Here is a 25,333-nt window from a genome sequence, read left to right as displayed (position 1 = left end):
TACCATTTAAATGTATAATATATTTATACTTTATTAAACTTAATAATAGGTTACCAAAATGAAAATGAACATGAGAATAAGGAAAAAATAGATTTAGAAAGAAATGTAGCTGAAAGGCTGAGAAAGACCCATTAGAAGTGCTATGACAAAAAAGCTAGCAACATGAAAAACAAAAGATAACCCACCCCTTATAACCTTAAAGAATGGAGTGTCTTGACATCTGAAAATTCTCATGTCACAATCATGTGCAATTTATCACATAAGGCAGTAACTAGAAATTAAAAACATGCCTTGCTTCTACAGCAAATACAGAATACTTAGCTATTGCATGTGTCTGAAATGTCCGTTGTCTGTCTCATAACAGTCACCCTTGTAGACTATTGCATTTTCCCTTCACTTCCACCAGCAGAGTTTTTTTTTTACCACTTCAAGAAAACTTCTATGTGTCCAATGTTGAGTAAAGAACAAAAATTTGTATCAGTTTGTGCTTTTAGAAAATTACAAATTACATATATGGAGCTTTAGAATTGTTCAGAGATATTTAAAAAAATAGGACTACTAAATCTATAATTCAAGGGTATGCCAAAATAGTTTTATCACATTGCTCTCAAACATATTGATGTTTGAGAGATACTGTCTTTCAACCTATATTTTAAGAAATCTGTAGTTTGGTATACTATCTACTATGAGCAAAACAATAGACCCTGTTGGAAGCATATGTTTTCTCAATAAGAATTGTTTGTTTCTTGTATTAAGATTGTTAGGGAGATATCTAAAATAGGACATCATACACATTAATTACTAATAATTAAAACTTGGTCATGAGTTGATTTGATTGCTCAGAAGTAGGAGAAGACCGTTAATTAATTCTTTCAGGATTTAAGTCCAAGGTGTTTTTGTATTTTTAGTAATATCCAAATGACTTACCAAATCCATATAGTTTTCCATTTCTAAATCTACCAGTTAATTACATCCCTCAAGGAAACACTTTTACCTGAAAATGAGACTAGAAATTAGAGCCTGTGACTAAATGAAATAGGTTCAAAAGAAAGTGGCCTTATGACAATTTACGGGTAAAACATATTCAGTGAATGCCAAATAGTCCACGGAGCTACGTGCATTGCTAGCTGCCTCATAAAGAAAAACTGTCATCAAGTGCAGCATCCTGGTTTGAAGATGTTCAAGAAATATTTTGGGAAAGAACAGTCAGGCTTTACCTCTCTTGTAGCAAAAATTGAAGCCCTCATAAGAAAAGGCTTAACTTTTTAATCTTTGGATCAATCTAGTATGTTGATCCAAAATAGATGGGAGACATTTAGTAAATACAACTAAATGAATAAATATCAATTTGCTTCTATATTTTTCTAATCATATTTCTTATGTACTATTTATGATATATGGAAATTATATTGATTTATTTGTAAAATGCTAATATTGTGTATGACATACGTACGTATATACATATGTATATCTACCTTTATATTCATTGCTACTTTAAAAAATTTAAGATAATATAGATTTAATTATCACAACAGCTCTATGAAGAAAACAGGCCAAATTTTCCTATTCTTATTTTAAATATAAGGAAATGAAACTTCGATGGGTTAAGAGGTTTGTGCAAAACCACATGACTTGGTCTGAAACATTAACCTCTCCAAAATAACTAACCATCTCATTTTTGTAAGTGGTTGTGTCCAGTGGTGGAAGAGAGATCGAGTTGTATGAGAGAGGACACTGCTCATGTGGAGTAATTATTAAGCATCTTTTAATAAAACACATTCTAACATAACCAAAATTTTTGAGATTTACCTATATATAAATATTTACTAAGAACTTTAATAATTAACAATTAGATGTCTTCTCCTAAAAACATGCCAAAATATTAAATAATTTAAAAAACAGCATATTGGTGTCTGATGCATATGAAATTACTCAAAATCAAGAGCCTAATGGATAAAAAAGTGTACAGTAAATTGGTAATATTGAAATTAAGTAATGATTTTTCTGATTTTAGTTGGAAGAGGATGGATTGAAATTAAGAAAAATCAATAGAAGCATTCTAATTTTTTATTTATAATATATCAAGAGGACTCCAGTTCCTTAACATCTCTGATTCTAAGAACTTGAATACAAAAAAATGAGTAATTATTCCACCACTAGATAAGAATTAGTGTATTATCGTCCATCCATCTTACTTTTTTTAAAAAAAATGGACTTTATGAATATTGGATAATTGAGATTTTTAAATGCCATGCGAGTTTCAAAATCTAATTTTGGCTTGGTTTGCAAAGACCAAAAAGTCACTGAAATTTCATAATTTGAAACCAAGCACCTTGTTTTGAGGAAAAGATTCCAGACTATCTGAGCCTAAATTAAAGAGATCAACAGTTGATCTTTCTATTTTTATATATCTTTATTGGAATGTAATTGCTTTACAATGGTGTGTTAGTTTCTGCTTTATAACAAAGTGAATCAGCTATACGTATACATATATCCCCATATCTCCTCCCTCGTGCGTCTCCCTCCTACCCTCCCTATACCACCCCTCTAGGTGGTCACAAAACACCGAGCTGACCTTGCTGTGCTATGCGGCTGCTTCCCACTAGCTAGCTATTTTACACTTGGTAGTGAATATATGTCCATGTCACTCTCACTTTGTCCCAGCTTACCATTCTCTCTTCCCGTGTCCTCAAGTCCATTCTCTATGTATGTGTCTTTATTCTTGCCTTGCTCTTACGTTCTTCAGAAACTTTTTTTTTGGTCTCCATTTATATGTGTTAGCATACGGTATTTGCTTTTCTCTTTCCGACTTACTTCACTCTGTATGACAGACTCTAGGTCCATCCACCTCACTACAAAAAACTCAGTTTGGTTTCCTTTTATGGCTGAGTAATATTCCATTGTATATATGTGCCACATCTTCTTTATCCATTCATCAGTCGATGGGCACTTAGGTTCCTTCCATCTCCTGGCTATTGTAAAAGGAGCTGCAATGAACATTGTGGTACATGGCTCTTTCTGAATTATGTTTCTCAGTATTTATGCCCAGTAATGGGATTGCTAGGTCGTATGGTAGTTCTATTTTTAGTTTTTTAAGGAATCTCCATACTGTTATCCAGAGTGGCTGTATCAATTTACATTCCCACCAACAGTGTAAGAGGGTTCCCTTTTCTCCACACCCTCTCCAGAATTTATTGTTTGTAGAATTTTTGATGGTGGACATTCTGACCAATGTGAGGTAATACTTCATTGTGGTTTTCATTTGCATTTCTCTAATGATTGGTGACATTGAGCATCCTTTCATGTGTTTGTTGGCAATCTATATATCTTCTTTGGAGAAATGTATATTTAGGTCTTCTGCCCATTTTTGGATTGGGTTGTTTGTGTTTTTGATATTGAGCTGCATGAGTTGGTTGTAAATTTTGAGATTAATCCTTTGTCAGTTGCTTCATTTGCAAATATTTTATCCCATTCTGAGGGTTGTCTTTTTGTCTGGCTAATGGTTTCCTTTGCTGTGCAAAAGTTTTTAAGTTTCATTAGGTCCCATTTATTTATATTTGTTCTTATTTCAATTCCTCTAGGAGGTGGATCAAAAAGGATTTTGCTGTGATTGATGTCACAGAATATTCTGCCTATGTTTTCCTCTAAGAGTTTGATAGTGTCTGGCCTTACATTTAGGTCTTTAATCCATTTTGAGTTTATTTTTTTTATGGTGTTAGGGAGTGTTCTAATTTCTTTCCTTTACATGTAGCTGGCCAGTTATCCCAGCACCACTTATTGAAGACACTGTCCTTTCTCTATTGTATATTCTTGCCTCCTTTATCAAAAATAAGGTGACTACATGTGCATGGGTTTATCTCTGGGCTTTCTATCCTGTTCCATTGATCTGTCTGTTTTTGTGCCAGCACCATACTGTCTTGATTACTGTAGCTGTGTAGTATAGTCTGACATCTGGGAGCCTGATTCCTCCAGCTCCATTTTTCTTTCTGAAGATTGCTTTGGCTATTCATGGTCTTATGTGTTTCCATACAAATTGTGAAAATTTTTGTTTGAGTTCTGTGAAAAATGCCATTGGTAGTTTCATAGGGATGGCATTGAATCTGTAGGTTGCTTTGGGTAGTATAGTCATTTTCATAATGTTGATTTTTCCAATCTAAGAACATGGTCATTCTCTCCATCTGTTTGTACTTTCTTAAATTTCTTTCATCATTGTCTTATACTTTCTGCATACAGGTCTTTTGTGTCCTTAGGTTTCTTCCTAGGTATTTTATTCTCTTGGTTGCAATGGTAAATGGTAGTGTTTCCTTAATTTCTATTTCAGATTTTTCATCATTAGTGTATAGGAGTGCAAGAGATTTCTGTGCATTAATTGTGTACCCTGCTACTTTACCAAATTCATTGATTAGCTCTAGTAGTTTTCTGGTAGCATCTTTAGGATTCTCTATGTATAGTATCATGTCATTTGCAAACAGTGACAGTTTTACTTCTTTTCCAATTTGGATTCCTTTTATTTCTTTTTCTTCTCTGACTGCTGTGGAAAAACTTCCAAAACTATGTTGAATAATAATGGTGAGAGTAGGCAACCTTGTCTTCTTCCAGATCTTAGAGGAAATGGTGAGGAAACGGTTTCAGATTTTCACCATTGAGAATGATGTTGGCTGTGGGGTTGTCATATATAGCCTGTATTATGTTGAGGTAAGTTCCCTCTATGCCTCCTTTCTGGTGGGTTTTTATCATAAATAGGTGTTGAATTTTGTCCAAAGCTTTTTCTGCATCTATTGAGATGATCATATGGTTTTTCTCCTTCAAATTGTTAACATGGTTTATGACTGATTGATTTGCATATATTGAAGAATCCTGGCATTCCTGGTATAAACCCCACTTGATCATGGTGTATGATCCTTTTAATGTGCTGTTGGATTCTGTTTGCTAGTATTTTGCTGAGCATTTTTGCATCTATGTTCATCAGTGATATTGGGCTGTAGTCTCTTTCTCTGTGACACCTTTGTCTGGCTTTGGTATCAGGGTCATGGTGGCCTCATAGAATGAGTTTGAGAGCATTCCTCCCTCTGTTATATTTTGGAAGAGTTTGGGAAGGATAGGTGTTAGCTCTTCTCTAAATGTCTGATAGAATTTGCCTGTGAAGCCATCTGGTCCTGGGCTTTTGTGTGTTGGAAGATTTTTAATAGTCTCAATTTCAGTGCTTGTGATTGGTCTGTTCATATTTTCTATTTCTTTCTGGTTCAGTCTCGGAAGGTTGTTCTTTTCTAAGTATTTGCTCATTTCTCCAGGTTGTCCATTTCAGTGGCACAGAGTTGCTTGTAGTAATCTCTCATGATCCTTTGTATTTGTGCAGTGTCAGTTGTTACTTCTCCTTTTTCATTTCTGATTCTACTGATTTGAATCTTCTCCCTTTTTTTCTTGATGAGTCTAATTGTTTATCAATTTTTTTTATCTTCTCCAAGAACCAACTTTTAGTTTTATTGATCTTTGCTACTGTTTTTTTCATTCTTTTTCATTTATTTCTGATCTGAAATTTATGATGTCTTTCCTTCTGCTAATTTTGGGGGGGGGGTTGTTCTTCTTTCTCTAATTGCTTTAGGTGTAAGGTTAGGTTGTTTATTTGAGATGTTTCTTCTTTCTTGAGGTAGGATTATATTGCTGTAACCTCCCTCTTAGAACTGTTTTGCTACATCCATAGGTTTTGGGTCATCATATTTTCATCGTCATGTGTTTCTAGGTATTTTTTGATTTCCTCTTTGATTTCTTCAGTGATCTCTTGGTTATTTAGTAGCATATTGTTTAGCCTCCATGTGTTTGTATTTTTTACAGATTTTTCCTGTAATTGATATCTAGTCTCATAGCGTTGTGGTAACAAAAGATACTTGATATGATTTCAATTTTCTTAAATTTACCAAGGCTTGATATGTGACCCAAGATATGATCTATCCTGGAAAATGTTCCATGAGCACTTGAGAAGAAAGTGTATTCTGATGATTTTGGATGGACTTTCCTATAAATATCAATTAAATCCATCTTGTTTAATGTATCATTTAAAGCTGTGTTTCCTTATTTATTTTCATTTTAGATGATCTGTCCACTCGTGAAAGTGGAGTGTTATAGTCCCCTACTATGATTGTGTTACTGTCGATTTCCCCTTCTATGGCTGTTAGCATTTGCCATATATATTTAGGTGTTCCTAAGTTGGGTGCATAAATATTTCCAATTGTTATATCTTCTTGGATTGATCATTATGTAGTGTCCTTCTTTGTCTCTGGTAATAGTCTTTATTTTAAAGTCTATTTTGTCTCATATGAGAATTGCTACTCCAGCTTTCTTTTGATTTCCATTTGCATGGTATATCTTTTTCCATCCTCTCACTTTCAGTCTGTATGTGTCCCTAGGTCTGAAGTGGGTCTACTGTAGACAGTATATATATGGGTCTTGTTTTTTTATCCATTCAGCCAGTCTATGCTTTTTGGTGGGTGCATTTAATCCATTTACATTTAAGGTAATTATTGATATGTATGTTCGAATTATCATTTTCTTAATTGTTGTGGGTTTGTTATTATAGGTCTTTTCTTTGTCTTGTGCTTCCTGCCTAGAGAAGTTCCTTTAACATTTGTTGTAAAATTGGTTTGGTTGTGCTGAATTCTCTTAGCTTTTGCTTATCTCTAAAGGTTTTAATTTCTCTGTTGAACCTGAATGAGATCCTTGCTGGGTACAGTAATCTTGGTTGTAGGTTTTTCCCTTTCATCTCTTTAAATATGTCCTGCTGCTCACTTCTGGCTTGTGGAGTTTCTGCTGAAAGATCAGCTGTTCACCTTATTTGGATTCCCTTGTATGTTATTTTTCCCTTCCTGCTCTTAGTATTTTTTCTTTGCATTTAATTTTTGATAGTTTGATTAATATGTGTCTTGGCATGTTTCTACTTGGATTTATCCTGTATGAGACTCTCTGCACTTCCTGGACTTCATTGACTACTTCCTTTCCCATATTAGGGAATTGTTCAAGTATAATCTCTTCAAGTATTTTCCCAGTGTATTTCTTTTTCTTATCTTCTTCTGAGACCCCTATAATTCGAATGTCAGTACATTTCATGTTGTCCCAGGGATCTCTGATACTTTCCTCAATTCTTTTCATGCTTTTTTCTTCTGCTCTGCAGTAGTTATTTCCACTATTTTATCTTCCAGGTCACTTATCCATTCTTATGTCAGTTATTCTGCTATTGATTGCTTCTACAGAATTTTTTATTTCATTTATTGTGTTGCTCATCATTGTTTGCTTGCTCTTTAGTTCTTCTAGGTCCTTGTTAAACGTTTCTGTGTTTTCTCCATTCTATTTCCAAAATTTGTATTGTCTTTACTATCATTACCCTGAATTCTTTTTCAGGTAGACTGCCTTCTTCTTCATTTGTTTGGTCTGGTGGGTATTTACCTTGCTCCTTCATCTGCTGTGTGTTTCTCTGCATTCTCATTTTGCTTAACTTACTGTGTTTGGGATCTCCTTTTCACAAGCTGCAGGTTCGTATTTCCCATTGTTTTTGGTATCTGCCCCCAGTGGCTAAGGTTCGTTCATTGGCTTGTGTAGGCTTCCTGGTTGAGGGGACTGGTGCCTGTGTTCTGGTGGATGAGGCTGGATCTTGTCTTTCTGGTGGGGAGGACTGCATCCGGTGGTGTGTTTTGGTGTGTCTGTGACTTTATTATGATTTTAGGCAGTCTCTCTGCTGATGGGTGGGGTTGTGTTCCTGTCTTGCTAGTTGTTTGGCAAAGGGTGTGCAGCACTGTCGCTTGGTGGTCGTTGAGTGGACCTGGGTCTTAGCACTGAGATGGAGATCTCTGGGAGAGCTTTTGCTGTTTGATAATATGTAGAGCCTGGAGGTCTCTGGTGTACCAATGTCATGAACTCGGCTCTCCCACCTCAGAAGCACAGGCTTGACACCCAGCCAGAGCACCAAGACACTGCCAGCCACATGGCTCCAAAGAAAAGGGAGGAAAAAGAAAGAAAGAAAAAGAAAGAAAGAAAGAAAGAAAGAAAGAAAAATTAAAATATTTATTAAAATAAAAAGTAAAAAATTATTAAAAATTAAAAAATCAAAAAGTAATAAATGAAAAGAAAGGAGTAACCAAACCAAAAAACAAATCCACCAATTATAACAAGTGCTAAAAACTATACTAAAAAAAAGAAAGGCAGACAGAACATAGGACAAATGGTAAAAGCAAAGCTATACAGAGAAAACCACACTAAGAAGCATATACATACACACTCTCAAAAGGAGAAACAGGAAAAGAAAAAATATATAGCTATATATATATCTATAGGTATATATATATCTAAATATATATATATATATATCTATATATCTATATCTATATCTATATATATATATATATAAAGGAAGAGAGCACCCAAATCAATAAACCAATCTACCAATGACAATAAACTCTAAATACTAAACTAAGATAAAGATAAAACCAGAAACAAATTGGAGGCAGAAAGCAAACCCCAAGTCTACAGTTGCTCCTAAAGTCAACTGCCTCGATTTTGGGATGATTCATTGCCTGTACAGTATTGCAGAGATGCAAGGTACATCAAGTTGATTATGGAGATTTAATCTGCTGCCCCTGAGCCTGCGGGGAGAAATGTCCCTTTTTCTTCTTTGTTCAAACAGCTCCTGGGGTTCAGCTTTGGATTTGGCACCACCTGTGTGTGTAGGTCGCCTGAGGGTGCAGGCTCTTCGCTCAGACAGGTTTAGGTTAAAGTAGCAGGTGGTTAGGGAGCTCTGGCTCACTCAGGCCAGTGGGGAGCAACAGGTACGGAATGCAGGGCAAGCCTGCAGTGGCAGAGGCCAGAGTGACGTAGGAACAACCTGAGGCGCACTATGTGTTCTCCTGGGGAAGTTGTCCCTGGATCATGGGACCCTGGCAGTGGGAGGCTGCACAGGATCCTGTGAGGGGAGGTGTAGATAGTGACCTGTACTTGCACACAGGCTTCTTGGTGGCTGCAGCAGCAGCCTTAGCATTTTGTGCCTGTCTCTGGTGTCTGCACTGATGGCCGCAGCTTGCACCCATCTCTGGAGCTCATTTAGGGGTGTTCTGAATCCCCTCTCCTTGCGCACCCTGAAACAATGGTTTCTTGCCTCTTAGGCAGGTCCAGACTTTTCCTGGACACACTCCCGCCCAACTGTGGTGCACTAGCCCCCTTCAGGCAGCCAACATCAATCCTCTCCCTGGGATCTTTCCTTGGAAGCCCGAGCGTCAGCTCCCAGCCCCCACCTGCCCTGGCAGGTGAGCAGACAAGCCTCTCAGGCTGGTGAGTGCTGGTTGACTCCCATCATCTGTGCGGGAATCTCTCTGCTTTGCCCTCTGCACCCCTGTTGCTGCACTCTCCTCCGTGGCTCTGAAGCTTCCCCCACCCCCAACCCCCATGTCTGCAAGTGAATGGGCTTCCTAGTATGTGGAAATTTTTCCTCCTTCACAGGACACAAGGTGCATGTCCTGTCCCTACTCTTTTGTCTTTGTTTTTCCTTTTTTCTTTTGCCCTACCCAGGTAAGTGGGGAGTTTCTTGCCTTTGGGGACGTGTGAGGTCTTCTGTCAGCTTTCAGTAGGTGTTCTGTAGGAGTTGTTCCACAGTTAGATGTATTTATGATGTATTTGTGGGGAGGAAGGTGATCTCCACGTCTTACTCCTCCGCCATCTTGAAGGTCTCCCTCAGCAGTTGATCTTGATTTAATTTAATAAACAATTTCATTTAACTGTGCAAAGAGTTGAGATTCTTCCATAGAATGTAGTCATCTTGAAGGATTCTGATATTTGGTCCAATTTATCTCTGTCCACCTTTATTATTAAAGTGTACTGAATGGACCCAGGAATATCTCTTTGTCACAGCCCACTCTTGAAGTAATGCATGGCCAGTCAACAGAGATTTTATTGTTTATCAATTAATCTGCTGCATTACACTGTATAGAAAATATTCTAACTCCTTTAATGCATGGCCAGTCAGTACAGATTTTACTGTTTTTCAATTAATCTGTTACATTATATTGTACAGAAAATATTCTAACTACTTTTCCAATAAAATACCAGCATATTTGAGAGTCTTAGGCTTACTCTGTTTCAGGTCAAACCTCGTTCCTGAATTTGATATGAGTTCCTGAAATCTTGTTTCTGTGGTCAGATAGCTGGCCTGTGTTATTCACTTGCTGTTGTGGTGTGTTCAGACATCGCAGATTTCTGGTGCACTGCTGAGATCAGGAAATGCACCTTTTTATTAAGCATAAGCGACTAATTAAAATATTAGTGCACATTATATAAATGAGATATGGCACCAAAGTTGCAAACAGTGAACTGAATACATATGTTTGTGATGAGATGATCCTTGCTGCCTCCCTCCCCCAATGTAAAAGAAAGAAAGGTCTAGAAATGCAGAATAAATGAGAGATGACCTTAATTATATCTGCAATGCCCACACCAAAAAAAGTAAAATTACGCTATGCTGCAGCTTTTCTAAGACATGTATTTATTTATACAGATAGATTATTTGATAATGATATTTAGTAAATATCAATTGAGCATTGTTTCCTTCTCTTCTTTGGCTGAATTTGATTTTAGCTTGCTAAGATATACTATAAATGCTTCATTTTATTTATTTTCTAACTAGACTTCATTATTACTGCAGTAGAAATATACCTTATCACTCAAAGTAACCATGATTGTTAGCATTAATATATCACTGCTGTATTTAGTCAATTTTATAGAAATTTTATAGAAATGACACATACCTCAATTCTTAAATGATTTGTATTTATAACTAATATTTTTATTCTTAGTAAGACCACAGACAACACAAAAATATAATTAATTTATCAGATTATTTGTTCCTTAATATAGTAGTTGTTTTATTTATTTTTAATTGCCTTCAATGTACAAATAAAACACAGCAGGACCCTATGGGGCTCCTGGGCACAAAAGCTTTTCTGTGTCCCTCATTTCTTTGATTACAGGAAATAGGCTTCATTCAGCTTCATGACCTTCCCTGAGTACCAACAGGCAGGTTTAAACATTTGCTAATGAGGAAGGGAAGGGGATGCAGAGACAAGGGAGGAGCAGCTGACAAACAATAGTGCAGCCTTGGGGCAGGGTCCTGGTTCCCCCTTAAGGGATACACACAACAATATCTGAGCTCTTTTGCACATCTAATGCCCCCACCAAATGGAAGATGTTAACTACTTGATGAAGCACTCTTCATTCCAGAGGTCACAGTTTGCCCATCATCACCTGACACCAGATGACCTCTGGATTGAAGTACTGTGGGTCCTACATGCACCCTGATCCTCATCAGCAACCCCACCCCTTGACTATGAAACCTCTCACAAAACCTCCTGTGTTGGGACACAGTTTTGAGGGCATTAGCCTGCCCCCTTTACCTGGCAAAGGAATAAAACTATTCTTTACTACATCACTCAAAACTCTGTCTCTGAGATTTTATTCAGTGTAGGGGTACAGAGGTTGGATTTGGCTTCAAATTTTGGCACCCAACATGGGGCTGACTTAGGGATGGCCCCAGAAGGGTCCCCTGGCTTGACTGGATGCCCCGAGGTTTTCTCCACACCAGCCTCTTTTGAGGGAGCAGAGAGTAGGAGAATTCCTTTAGAGGGCAGATCACCTGTGACCCTTGCCTGGAAAGGCTAAGTCCTGGTCATACCTGATCCTGGTAGTCAGAACTCTGAGGCAGGAGTAAGAAGCAGAAGATGGACCATCCTTGCAGCTGCCAAGGCCACCTTTGGCTTGAGGACATGCCCTTCTTCCTCCTGTCTCAGCCAGCCTGAAATTCCTACTCTGAGGAATTATCTGGGGGAAGGAGAAAGATAGTGTCTGATGTTGCAACACTGCTGCCAGAACCTGGTTAAATCCTCTGGCATATAGTCTGAGACCCCTTGGACCTTGTCCTGGGTAAATCCTCTGGCATATAGTCTGAGACCCCTTGGACCTCGTCCCTCTGAGAAACTTTCAGTTCCATCTGGGGAACATTCAGTTCCTTTCTGGGGATTTTCTGTTTTGGAAATCCCACCTATAAGGCACCACTTGGATTAAGGTCACTGGCTTAGTGGGACTTGGAATTGGCCACTCTGAGCTTTGTGCTGTCTGTGTTTTTTGGATGTAAGGCTTCCACCTGTTGGTAGGGGTTCTGGTTTGTTCTCAGTCCACATGTGAGTGTTTTTCAATCAGATATATGAAGTGCTTCTTCAGTTCCATCTGATATCCCCTTAAGGAACATTCTGACAGACTGGTACACCTATAGCTATGAACCTATGAATAGGGAACACTGTGTGACCACAGTATTCTTTAGACTCTGGAGAAAATAGGTTGAGATGAAACAATGATTTATGGATTTATGTATGTCTTAGTATGTATCTTTGCCTTGGATAATATTGCTGGGGTTAATTTGTAAATGAACTCTAATTGACTTAAAAGTGGTTACAAATTTAATATAATTATTTAGGAAACTTGCTGAAATGAGTTTCAGGCCCACAGGATCTGGGAAATATTCAGTACTGAATTGATATCTGCTATTAAAAGGTGTCTTGTTAGTTGATTTAATTAATATATATTGTACCTAGGTTTACTGAAGTTCAATAAGTTTATGTCACTCCTGTTGCAGAGTTTTTCAGCAGAAAGAAAAAACAATAATTAACTTGATATAATGAAATTCTTATTGGTAAATTACATGCAGATGAGTGAAGGACTTTTGGGTGAACTCTTTAGGAATAACTATTTTAGGAATGTCTACTTAAGAATAATCTACCCAGATATTTGGTAACTTAAAATTTAGAGTTGTTAAATTAAGTTAAATGATGGAAGTTTATTAAATACATAGGTCATTTCCAAATAAAATAAGATACTGAAACATTAATTACTGAACATTGTCTTCCCTTTGCAGAGAAATTAAGGGTATTTAGGGCTATTGATGAATGTGTTCAGTGCCACCCTAAGATGTTCTTTATGAGAAAGAACATATTTTTTAGAAATGATTGGTATTTATGTTCACCAATCTACAGAGTGTTGATAAAGAAGACAGTTCATGGTTTCTTAAAGAAAGTAGGATGCATGTTTTCAGTAAAAGAAGGTATGAGGAATGGAACTGCATTGCATTTAGGAAAAAGAAAGTGAGTCTGTCTTGGAGTTGGTTGTTTTGGGGTGGAAAAATAGGGGACAGGCTACTATGGATGCAGAATGTGATGGAAGACTTGTGGGAAGTGGACCCTGAGAAAAGAGTTTTGGGTATGGTTGAGACTGGCTAAGTTTAGAATAAATTTAATTGAGTAAATGAATTTTAAAAGTAAGCTGGTGCAAAACTTGAATTTGACTTTTATCAGTTAAGAAGACAAGTTTTCTTAAAATGTTGATCTGTCCCTGATAACAGATTTTTAAAGTTTCTTTGTCTTTAAGTGACTTGTATTTGCTTTTGTAATCCTTTCATGGATTCTAACGTTCTTTTGACCTCCAGCTAACTTTGAGTTGCTTTAGAAGTCCCCTGAGGCACCTCAGAGAGAAATATTTAATTAGCATGTTAAATTACATGGAATTCCTAAAAGTCTAGTATGTTCTGATAAGATGTTATCAGTCATAATTGCAGTTATTTTAAAATGTATGTCACAGCAATAGCTGTTTCTTTTGTCAATTATATTGTGATCAAATGTTTAACTGTGACCTTTGAAGTCTTTCTGTGATTTATAGGCAATTATCATTGTACTCTGATAAATCTCAGATTATACTGGGAAACTGAGTAAGAAATTAAATCATCCTAAGTGAAAATCTGATGGCTTCATTAAGGTGGCTTCATCATGGTTTTGATCTGTGTTCTCCAGATATAGGGAAGCCCTTCCCCTCAAGTTGGTTATGATTTATAGCAATTTGGTAAACTACACCTGTGGGTAAGATTAAAGCATTTTTCTTTTCTCTCTACCTGGGCTCTCCAGAAATTGGGGGCTCCTGGGTTTCAACAAGCTTTATCAGTTGAATGGGAAAGACGGTCTCCTGGCATGTGCAGGAATCTCGGTATTTGGGGGACCTCTAGAAAAAATCCACCAAGACAGAGCCAGATGTCAGGTCTTTGGCATGGCTTTCATGGCCTTGAGAGGCGTATTGGGAATTCAGTCTGAGACTCCTCAGGAATTCCACCACAGCCAATGTGGAAGAGCCTATATGGTCAATTAACCAGACATATTTTGCAAACAAATTAGATTTGATTAGCTGTGATTGGCGGAGATGAGGGTAATTTTAGAGAGAACAATATTATGTTTCAGTGGATGTTAAATTCTAATTCTGTTTATTGAGGTCTGTATTCACTAAGATTTACTTCCCAGATAGTTCCTTGCTGTTATGTTATATTGTTGCAGAGTTTAATTGAATTATTGAAAGTACACTCTAAAATTGTATCTAAACTCAGCAATCTCTCTATGGATGAAGATCAGATGCTCTATGATCTGCAACCAGGAGATTAACACTTGTCTATCATCATTTAAATTTAAAGGCTCCCTTATGTTGGGAACAGTTAAACCATACTATGGATAACCAGCCTAATAACAGTAGGAAAGCAAGCTGGGTGCCTTATGGACAATGCCAGTATATAATTTCCCTTAAAGATAAGGACTGGTATAGAACAGACTAAGTCAGACGATCTGGAATATACTGGGCTGAATTTAATGTAAGTTCTTGACTTAAATTCTTTCTTGTGACCTTACTAACACTGCTAGTTATATTATTTTTTATATTGCCTGTTTCACAAAATTGCTGTTTCTTGCATTACCAAATGTGTGCTGAGTCCCTGATAAAATGATGATATATAGTTCCATATGAGATCAGTGACTGTAATAATGTAACTCTAAATATGGGAAGAAGCAACAAGAGGGAATATTTTCCTGGACCATAAGAGACTAGTTAGACAGGTGGTCTGGAGACTTTTGGCTACTGTTAAAAAGGCCTAGTCCAGTAATAATAGCACATTGAGTGACCTATCAACAAAATCTTTGCCAGACCTGGGAATGAGCATTCCTAGCACCATGGGACAAAATGGCCATGAAATGCCTCCCACACCATGGTCAAAATTATGACCCTGAAGGGGTCCTGCCAACTGAAAATTAGCATTTGCCATCTACCTCTGCAAGGATTAAGTCAATGGTCACTGCAGCCACTGACCAACACTCCCTGAAAGGAGTTCAGGGTGGAGATCAGGAAGGAGGCACTCTGTGCTTTGGGAAAAACTGGAACAACAGACCTTCAGGTAGTTAGAAACTTTCAGGAAAAGATTTTATGAGCCCAAATTCTTGTATCTTCTCATATCCAGAAAAGCACTGAAATCATTAACATTGACATCTGCTTTGGCCATTCAGGAGAGAAATGCAGTTAAAAGTCAAAAATGGAGTTAACTGTGGTTCAGACCTCCAAGGTAAAACTAAGTGGCCATTGTGGATTTTCAGACACGTTCCTGTATTGCTGAGAACTCGAATTTTCTGAGCTGTGTCAGACCAGGGAAGAGCACCAGCCAATCTCAAAGCAGTGTCCGCTGGCGATGGCAGCTGCAACCTTACATTTTCAAGGTCTCCTCTCAGCTATTAAATTTTTAGACAATAAAACTGCTTTAGATCAGATATTAACAAAAAGAGGAGATGTGTAGTGGCCAATAGCTCCTATTATATATATGTTGATACCACATCAGAAGTTAAAACCTACTCAGGTAAAATTAAACAACTGGCTACCTGGCTGCAAGTCTACCTTGAAGTGCCAGGTCCAGACTAGGTTTCAGACTTATTCTCCTGAATTACTAAGGGATGAGATCTATTTTGCCTCTTAAAGTTCCAGTTGTCATTCCTCCAACCACTTCTAACTGGATCTGCTGTACCAAAATTGGTGGAACAAAGGATTGAGACCTTAATCATAAGAGACTCAGATCCAGGACTTGGAATTCAAATATTTCTACTTCAGTATCCATTCCCCCCAAATTTAGGCAGGATTACCTCCCATTTCAGCAAGAAATAACCACAGCAAGCATTACCCCATTTCCTGAAAGATTAAAAAAACGGTTAAAAAAAAAAACGGGGGGAAATTGAAACTATGTCCCCTGAAATCAAGTTCTGATGAGTTTATAATTAATGTCTCTATCCAAAATGATTATTCCTTTTCTTGTCCAACACTTGTTTTCCTTATGATTGAGGAGTATCAGAGAAAAGGGGGTATTGAAACAGAGCAGGACCCTGTGAAGCTCCTGCGCACAAAAGCCTTTCTGTGTCCCCTTCCCTGAGTTCCAAAGGGCAGGTTCAAACTGTTGCTAAGTAGGGAAGGGAGGGGATATGGAGAAAAGGGAAGAGCAGTCAAGAAACAATAGTGCAGTCTTGGGGGCAGGGTCCTGGTTCCCCCTCAAGGGATATACATAACAGTATGTTTGAGCTCTTCTGTAGAATTAAAACCCCCACAAATGGAAGATGTTTACTATTTGATGAAGCAATCCATTCCAGAGAAGGTCATAGTTTGCCCATCACCACCTGATGCCAGATATCTCTGGATTGAAGGAATGTGGGCCCTTCATGCATCCTGTTCGTTATCAGCAACCCTGCCCCTTGACTATAAAATTCCTCATAACCCACCCTGAGTTGGGACATAGTTTTGAGGGCATTAGTCTGCTGTGGTCCCCTTTACCTGACAGAGCAATAAAGCTATTCTTGTCTACTTCACCCAAAACTCTGTCTCTGAGATTTAATTCAGTGTCAGGTACAGAGGCCGGATTTGGCTCCATAAATGGCAAGAAAGCAGAATTTAAGAGCAGAACTTTAGGACAAGCCCAGTCTGTTAATTTGTCAATGACTATGTATTATGATGAAATTAAATTTCAAAATCAAATTACTGGAGCACAAAATAAACTATGAATCATCTTTATGGTTTTAAAAATAATAAAATAAAGTCTTGCTTATATTGTATAAAATATAAGTTTTACAATATCTTTAATTCTGAGTATACTTGTTCCTTCAAAAGATATTCAAATCTTATCAGAACTTAAATAGATGAGTCTTATTTCAGACTTTAATTGAATTTGTGTACATTTTTTATTTTCCATATTGTATACTTACCCAGCCTCCAATTTTATTAATTGAGCAGTTCAGAAAATTTATTTTATTTTCTGCTTTAAAACAATGAAGTTTAGAAATAAGTATTACCTGCTGAACTGATAAGCCATCCAAAATAGGACTTTTGCCAAAATTACCCAACAAGCTGTCAACTCTCTTCTCCACTTTGCATTTGTGGAGAATGTAAGCATTATTTATAAGTGATGCAATTCCTCTCACATTTCAAAACATACCCTTATAATGGAGTTAACAGAAAATATGTATAACACAAAACACTTAAGTATCATGTAATAGTTCTGACTGCACTTAACACCAATGATTTATGCCTCATATTAACATAATAACACCCAAGACTTATTACTACTGTTCTATTTCCAAAAATATTTTCCTCTACTTGAATTTTTGACATATGAAAATCAGCTATAAAATAACTGGGAAACATACCATATGGATTTTTAATTGGAAGTAAAATTTGGGATTTATTATTTCATTCCTAATGATTTATCTACCTAAAGCCCATCCAACACATTCAAATTTTTACATAACATGTTACTTCTGTCACATGCTCAGTGGCTTCAAAATTAAACTAGACATTAATTAGAATATTAGTATCTAACAATATGTAGAATTAGAAAAATGTATCCAGTTAAGTTGCAATATATTTGATTACAATATCAAGTACTGATACATTTTTAAATGATAATGAAAGTAAATCGATTGCTCTGCTAAAATGTTTCTTAATGTGCTTTTACACCATAGAGCACCTTTATTTATTACCAATAATAATCAAGTTCAAACCAATTCAATTACATACATTTCAGTGAAAGAGTGTTTAAGAATCACAAGCTAAAAAATCAAAGATTCATCACCTTACAATCAAAAGCAGTGAGCTTTAAATTTCAAACAACCAGGTGACAAGTTTGTCGTGTCTCACTTGTTCTTAATGGGAAGTTGTCAGGAACAGTTGACATTTTTAAAACTTACTATCTCATTTATCGCTGGTTATGAACCTCATGTTGATATGTTAAACTGTAGGACAGGAAGAAGAGGACAGCCACAGCTCTATGAAAATATATACATTGGCATTTGCAAATATCATGCATGGAATAAAAGGACCCTTAATTTCCAATAGGAAATGTGTGATGTCTCTCATTTCCTCAATTCTTTTTCTTTTTTTTAAACCTTTCTTTCTTTTTCTTGTGTCTAGTGGTACCCAACAAATTTGGGACAATAAGGGACACTACTAATTAATTGCCCTTGTGTCAGAGACATCAGGGCTCTTATATTAGAATGAAAAATAGTGAAGGAATATAATACTGTTATATCCAAATAACTACAAAGGCCAGAAGTCATTTTTTTTTTCAAAAATGACAATCCTTCAGTGAAAATATATTTTCAGTAATTTTACAAAACTTCTACCAAAGGAAGGGTGTTGAATTAATACATTCAATCAAATAGTGCTTTCTGCTAAGTCTTATATGATAGGTGTGAAGTTAAAAGTTAAGAAAGCAATTGAAATACAAAAGCTGAGCCTTTCTCAAAGTTTCATATTTTGACTTGGTTTGACTGGGCCATTTCTATTCTAACCCTATTTTGATCTTCAATTTGAAGGCAGCAAGGCTCAAGCTACATGGATCATTTCCTTCCAAACTTTTGACTTGTCATTCTTATAGGAGAATAGAAGATTTTTGAATATCTATGTATGTTCTATAGTCCCTAGTTGACAGTTTGAGCTACTCTAGAACGTGGAAATTTTTAATAATAATTGAGTTTCCATTAAACCTAGTTTTCAAATAGCTTCTTAGAGTTTATCCATCAAATAATTCAGGGTGTAAAAGTAACACAAAATTAATTCAACAACCACTAAGCAGTAAGATTGTTTGGTTTTGGCTGATAGGGACCCTGTGGTCAAAAACAATTAGGTCTTATGATGAATATGCCATCAATTGTGTTCCTACCAGACTGAGCCCAGATGCACACTTCACTGAATAGCAGACAGCTGTGCTCAGAAGCCTACCTGGGGTATAGGAAGTCATATTTTGACTGTCGTGGCTTAGCTGCTTATTAATATTATAGTGTGCCTCATGCCTTATGCTAATGGCAGTGACTGATGTTTGTCATTATCTTCATCAATCTCATAAAATACTTCCTCAGGAGAGACCAATCATAGCTAGAATACTACTTAAACCGGTTTTCTAAGCCAGAATATAAAAAGCACTTAGTACAAGAAGTTGGATGAATAATTTATTTTGTTTTATGTTTGACAACTGCTACTCGTCAAACTTGCCATGAACCTAATTGATATTCCATATGGGAATAGATGCCTGTATGTGTGATTGCATGATGCTTTAAAGTTCTTCTGCTCATCTGGGAATATAGGTGAAGATGTGTGATAGAAAAACCAAAAGCTGGAATAAATCTGACACTAACTGGAGGTTCAATGTTTTTGACAGTGGAGGTGAGTCCCCTTATCACTTTGTGATTTCATGTATGCACTCTGTTTTACAAGACAGGTACTGAACATTTCCTTATGGACCCGAAAAGAAATGCTTAAATGGATGAAGCATCTCTTTATATCTGATAAATGGACATTAAATTAATGTCAAACAAGTGAGAAACATTTAGTTTTATTCTACATTCTACATTGTAGCAACATGGCAGTAATGTATTGATTCTTATATGCACATGATTTCATATGTCTTAATCACAAGAACTTGAGGTTATGAATTTCTTTATTAAAGTAAAAACAAAAAAATTAATAAGAAAATATACTTTTGATAGAACGTGATGAATATTCACACTATTTCTGATAATAAGTGGTGGTAGGAGACAAAATGTTCCTGAAGAGAGGAAATTTCATCCACCATACCTGATAGATATTCATGGAGCCTTTGTATAAAGAGTTAGTATAGTCATCCTTCCCAATATGCCATTTTTGTATTAGAGGGAAAGTTTAGTTTTATTGGAGAGAGGGTCAATATACAATGTGCTTCCAAATACATGTTTGTAGAATTAAATGGGTTGGAATAGAGCAGAGTGGAAAAGAACATGATAGACGAGGACCATGCATATTTGTTCCCTCCTAAAAGCCTAATTTGTTCTAAAAATTAATAAAGAAAAATAAATAGATGGTTGGATGAGTGGTCAGTGATACAGATGATTCACACTAGAAGTTTGTTTCCTCTTTATACATATTTTTATTAAAAAAAGAACTTATTTAGAAAATATAAATTATAGTTCATTTAGTGAGACAGGAAATTGTAAAGAAGATTTCAGAAATTTTCATTGAAAGTACTTAATTTTTTTAAAATTAAAGTGTATCTCCCAAGACCTGACCTTTAAAGATACCCTAGGAAAGACTAAGCTATAAAAAGGAAAGGCTAAGTTATAAATACTATAGAACTATTTCACCTCCTTCCATTATGTCTCAGAGGAGTTTCGAAGGAGGCAGCACCATATTTTGTGCCCATCTTGAATCTGAACAAGACATAACATCTTTCTAAAGAGTCTCATGTAAATATTCCTGTATAATATAACACTCTTTTAGAAGTTTGTTTTGAGCTAGAAAATATATTGTAGATAAGGTGACCATGCATCCTGTTCCAGTGTAATTATTAATAACACCACCTTTCACTCTCAGAGGTGTCCCAGTAGAGATGACAAATTATGGTAACTTTATCTATAAATAATAATGAAATGCTAATAAAATAACCTTTATTGGATGCTTGCTATTTGTCAGACTGAAATGCTTTCATGTATAATGAATTCTTTTAAATAACCCAGTAAAAGAGGTTTTCACAGTTGAGGAAACAATGAGATAAAACATGGATAGAATTAAATAGCATGGCTTCTTCTCATAGCAGGCAAACCTGACACCAGACGAAGGTCTGATTCTATAACAACATATGCCAGAAGATGATATACTATCTTCTTATTTGCTGGTTGATATGATTAATTTGGTTTTACTTAATACATTCAAAGATTACCAATACTTCTAATTTGTTATACTTCCTAGCTGTTATAAACATACTTTATAACTACTGTTTATTTTAAGAGGCAGAAAAAGAGTACCAAACTGAACTAGAAGTCAGCTGGATTGTAGTTCAGTATACTACTAAGTTAGTGATAATAATAATGGTTTGTTATGTAACTAGTTTATGCCAGGCACTGCACATGGGATTTTCCCTGTGTTCTCTCACTGACCCTTAAAACAGCTCTGTGAGGCAGAACATCTGTACCCAATGAATGTGTATGAAGTTCTTTAGCCCAAAATTGTTTCGGAGATTTAAAATGAAGTCTGGGGGATTAAATAATTTCAGCAGGGCTCTCCAACTCTGACTAGATTAGATTCTCTAGGAGTAACTGATTATCAGTATATAAGGCATAAAATTTGGATGCTGAGGAATATTCTTGGGGGCAGAGACACCTTATATTTATATTAGCTATCATGTATTGAGTGCTTACTAGGGGCATGCATTTTACAAACTTTTATTTTTTTTTTTGTTTTTTTCCTCACCATAAGCCAAATAAGAGAATCTGAATTTGAGCCAATGTAAATTTAACTCCACTATGATAGAGAAAGTATCCTTCTCTGACTCTCTAGCATTTGCCCTAATTTAGGAACCTTTCTGAAAATCAATATTAAATATAAATGAATAAATAGTGTTTGCTCATGATATAATTTGTTCCACCACTGCATAAATAACGTGCATAGAAAAACAGATGTGATAGTATAATATAGAGGTTTTTGAAAGGAAATTCCTGGCTACTTTTTCAAACAGGTAGCGTGGAAATTCTCATTAGTGCAGAGTAAGTTCTGTGTGCTGCAGAGAACAAAGCAAATATGAGTCTGTGCTTGTACCCAAACAATGGTCACAGTTCAGTGGGGATACAAGAATATAAATGCACAAATATAGATTAGGTACTATTAGAAAATGCCAAATAGTAGAGTGTAAGTTGAACAGTGCTTTTTAACTGAGAATATGTTATGCATGGTGTGTTTTTAAAATACAGATTCCAGGACCATACATGTGTTGACCAAATAAGTTTCTAAGGTAGGAAATGAATTATTTTAAACTCCACAGGTGATTCTGAAATGCACTATGAATAACAACCACTGGATTAACATTAATATGTTAATTATGCAGATTAAAAAAGAAGAGGTTCATTTGAGCTAGGTTTTAAAAGATGGCTTCATAGAAGAGATGAGATTTGAATGAAAGATGAGACATGACAGAAGGTAGGTGAAACAGATGTTTTTCTGTTACTTTTTAGCTCAAAATAAAAAAGTGCCTTTAAGGATTTTTTCTACATTTCAGATTCCTAATTGGATTGATCTAGAGTAGATAATAAAACTTATAACAATAAATACCTGGAAATGTTCAATTATCTTCTAATATATCCATGATATGGTTACATGAAACTCAGGTAAAAGGCTTGCTTAAAAGCTCATAAATTTCTATAGATTAGCATTAATATCTTAATTTCAAAATTTTTATCACAATTAGTAAATGCATTTTAGAATACAAATTGCCTTTTGGTGTTTTATTCAAATTTGGATTCTTAGATCTTTAACATAGGGATTGATATCTAGAAGATGAATAACATATATTTGTTGAATGAATTAAATATTTGGATTTACTCGGTTTATTCATTCCACCTTGTTTGTGGGGCAGATTTCAATAACCTCCATTTGCAAGATCAAGAATTTTACCTATAAAGGTTTTGGTTTCTTTGTTTCTTTCTTGATCCATAACCAATGAGCTGGCAAAGACTTTCAACAACCATTAGCTTTTAGGCTTTTTCTTTCCCAATGAAAAGACTGAAGGGAAAGAAGAAAAGTGGAAAAGGCAAAAGAGTTACAAGCATGCTAACACCAGGGGAGTTCTCCATCCATGTGTATGCCTACACCAGCTGTCAAAACCCTCTCCTCAGACCAGTCTCTCCAGAAGGAGGAGCAAGCAAAGTCACCAACCTGTCAACGGGAAGGAGCAAGGCCTCCCCAGCTTGCCCAATTTTGTCATTGTTTTGGTTTGGATTGTTAATAGAATTGTAAAGGCATGACAGCCAGAAAGGTCACTAAGAATATCTTGCTGCATTACATCTCCTCAGTGCCGTTGTTGTTATAGAAAAAAATGCCAGAAGATATTCATATTTCCTCAGTGTAATTTTATAAATGATTTTGGAAACAGTTTCATGGGGGAAAAATAAGGAGAAGAAGAAAGAATGGACAGAAAACAATACACAGATGGAAGAAGAGTATGGTAAGCTGTTGACAGAAGATTTTGATTCTATTATTCATATACATGTTTTGGAGAATAAAGGGGAAGAAAATGGAAGGCATCATACAGTGTTTAGTTATGGACATGTATTTGTAAAATATGTTTAGTATGAGACAGCTTTAATAATAAGGATAAACACTCATGCTGGTATTAGAGAAAGCAGGGGTAGCATCCAGAAGAGGGAGCTTGGGCAGAAGCAGCTGTCACAATACAGGATGCCTGTGAGTTCAGCCTTGGTGTCATTCAGGAGAAGTCCAGCATTGTCCCATTGACTGGTTATGGTTCAGTTGACATGGCTGTAAGCTGGAGGGGCTTAAACAAATGGCCACTTTTCCCTAAAGAACTATTGAATGAACTCTTGATGTGACTACATTCTATCAATATAACAAACACGTGGAATTCTTAGTTGGACCAAAACTCAAGACTTCCAAATTACTAACTGGACTCTTAGTAACTATACTGGCTGCAAAATGACCTCAGGAACTATGATTTTGAAAATGTCTGGTACCTGGCTCAAGTCATATATCTATATCTACTGGCCATCATACTGTTGCACTTTTTTGGCCCCTCCAGCTGCCTCATGATCACCTCATCCCAGACAAGCCTCATTGTCATCAGTGAAAAACATCAAAAATAAACATGATTACATAATTAGTTATAAGGATTGAAACTGAATATATCTTAAACAGTTTAATTCACATTTAGTTTCACAAAACAGCTGAAAGTAAAATGAATTTATGTTTTAATAATATTTCAAGACTGGCTCATCACATTCATGGCCTACATGTCATCTTGGGTACACCAGTAATTTTCATTAGACAGGGGTGTGCTGGAGCCACAGGTCCATGACATCCAAATACCTGCATCTTTCCTCAACCAGGCCTTCAGTCACCTCACTTTGGTAGCTTGAAGTGGACCCTGGTGGGAATTTTATACCACAGAAATTGGCAAATGGGATGTCTTGGTCCCTTTGGGCTGTTATAACAAAATAGCAGAGACTAGGTGGCTTATCAACAACAGAAATTTATTTCTCACAGTTCTGGAGGCTGGACATCTGAGATCAGGTGCCAGTATGGTCAGGTGCGGGCCCTCTTCCAGGTTGCAAACTTCTTGTATCCTCATGTGGTGGAAGGGGCTAAGGATCCCTGTGGAACCTCTAATCCCATTCAAGAAGGTACAACCATCATTACCAAATTACCTCCCACAGGCCCCACCTTCTAACACCATCAGATTGAGCATTAGAATTCCAATAAGTTAACTTAGCAGGGATGGGACACAAATATTCAGACCATAGCATTCTGCAAATCAGGGCTTTCTATTTTTATTTTATAGAGAGCCAATGAGACAGTTAACCAGCAAACCACTGAGTTACATGCACATTTTAGAAGAGACCTAATATAAACACGTTTTTGTAATTAAGAATATTGCTTGCTGGGTAAATATTTAAAGACACTGCTTAAAAGAAATGGTATTTTGTTAGACTGTCAAGGCTCACATTGCTATTAGCCATCAATTAACCTCCTTGTGTCTTAGTGTTCCTACCCTTAAAATGAGAACATTATAATACCTACTTCATGGAATTGTTCTGCTGATTAAATGAGTTAATATATGTGATGCACTTTAGAAAGTGCCCAGCACAGAGAAGGTGCTCAATAAGTATTTTCAATTAGTATTAACAGGAGATGAAACTATATGTTTGTTTACAGTCCTCGCATAAAAGGCTGCCTAAATTGTGTTCTTTTCTTTGTTGAGCTTTTGTATCTTTTAGAAGCCCTTACCCACCTTCTAAATATTTCGTGAGGATCAGTTAAATGAAAGCACATCAAATCACTTTGAAATGCATAAAGCAATATGTAATGAAAGGTGGAATAATATGTAAAAGGCATCATCTTGAATTTTGTTTATACTGCATCTTTGAAATGAGCATCAGAT

General features: G+C 36.3%; 1 protein-coding gene across 2 annotated transcripts in view; it reads left to right on the top strand.

Annotated features, from left to right (window-relative positions):
- Window positions 1–21,672, top strand: part of KHDRBS2 (KH RNA binding domain containing, signal transduction associated 2) — a 713,761-nt gene extending 692,089 nt beyond the window's left edge. For both annotated transcript variants that reach the window (XR_003437134.1, XR_003437135.1), the window contains 2 exons: window positions 19,500–19,582; window positions 21,643–21,672. The gene's annotated coding sequence lies outside the window, so the exon portion shown is untranslated. The remainder of the gene's footprint in view (window positions 1–19,499; window positions 19,583–21,642) is intronic.
- The last annotated feature ends 3,661 nt before the right edge of the window (window positions 21,673–25,333 follow it).

This window comes from Aethalodelphis obliquidens, unplaced genomic scaffold (genome assembly GCF_003676395.1).
Source record: "Aethalodelphis obliquidens isolate GAN/ISIS:26980383/991018 unplaced genomic scaffold, ASM367639v1 scaffold31, whole genome shotgun sequence".
Lineage (NCBI taxonomy): Eukaryota > Metazoa > Chordata > Mammalia > Artiodactyla > Delphinidae > Aethalodelphis > Aethalodelphis obliquidens.
Note: the sequence above shows the minus strand (reverse complement) of the source record. Positions and strands in the feature narration are given on the sequence as shown.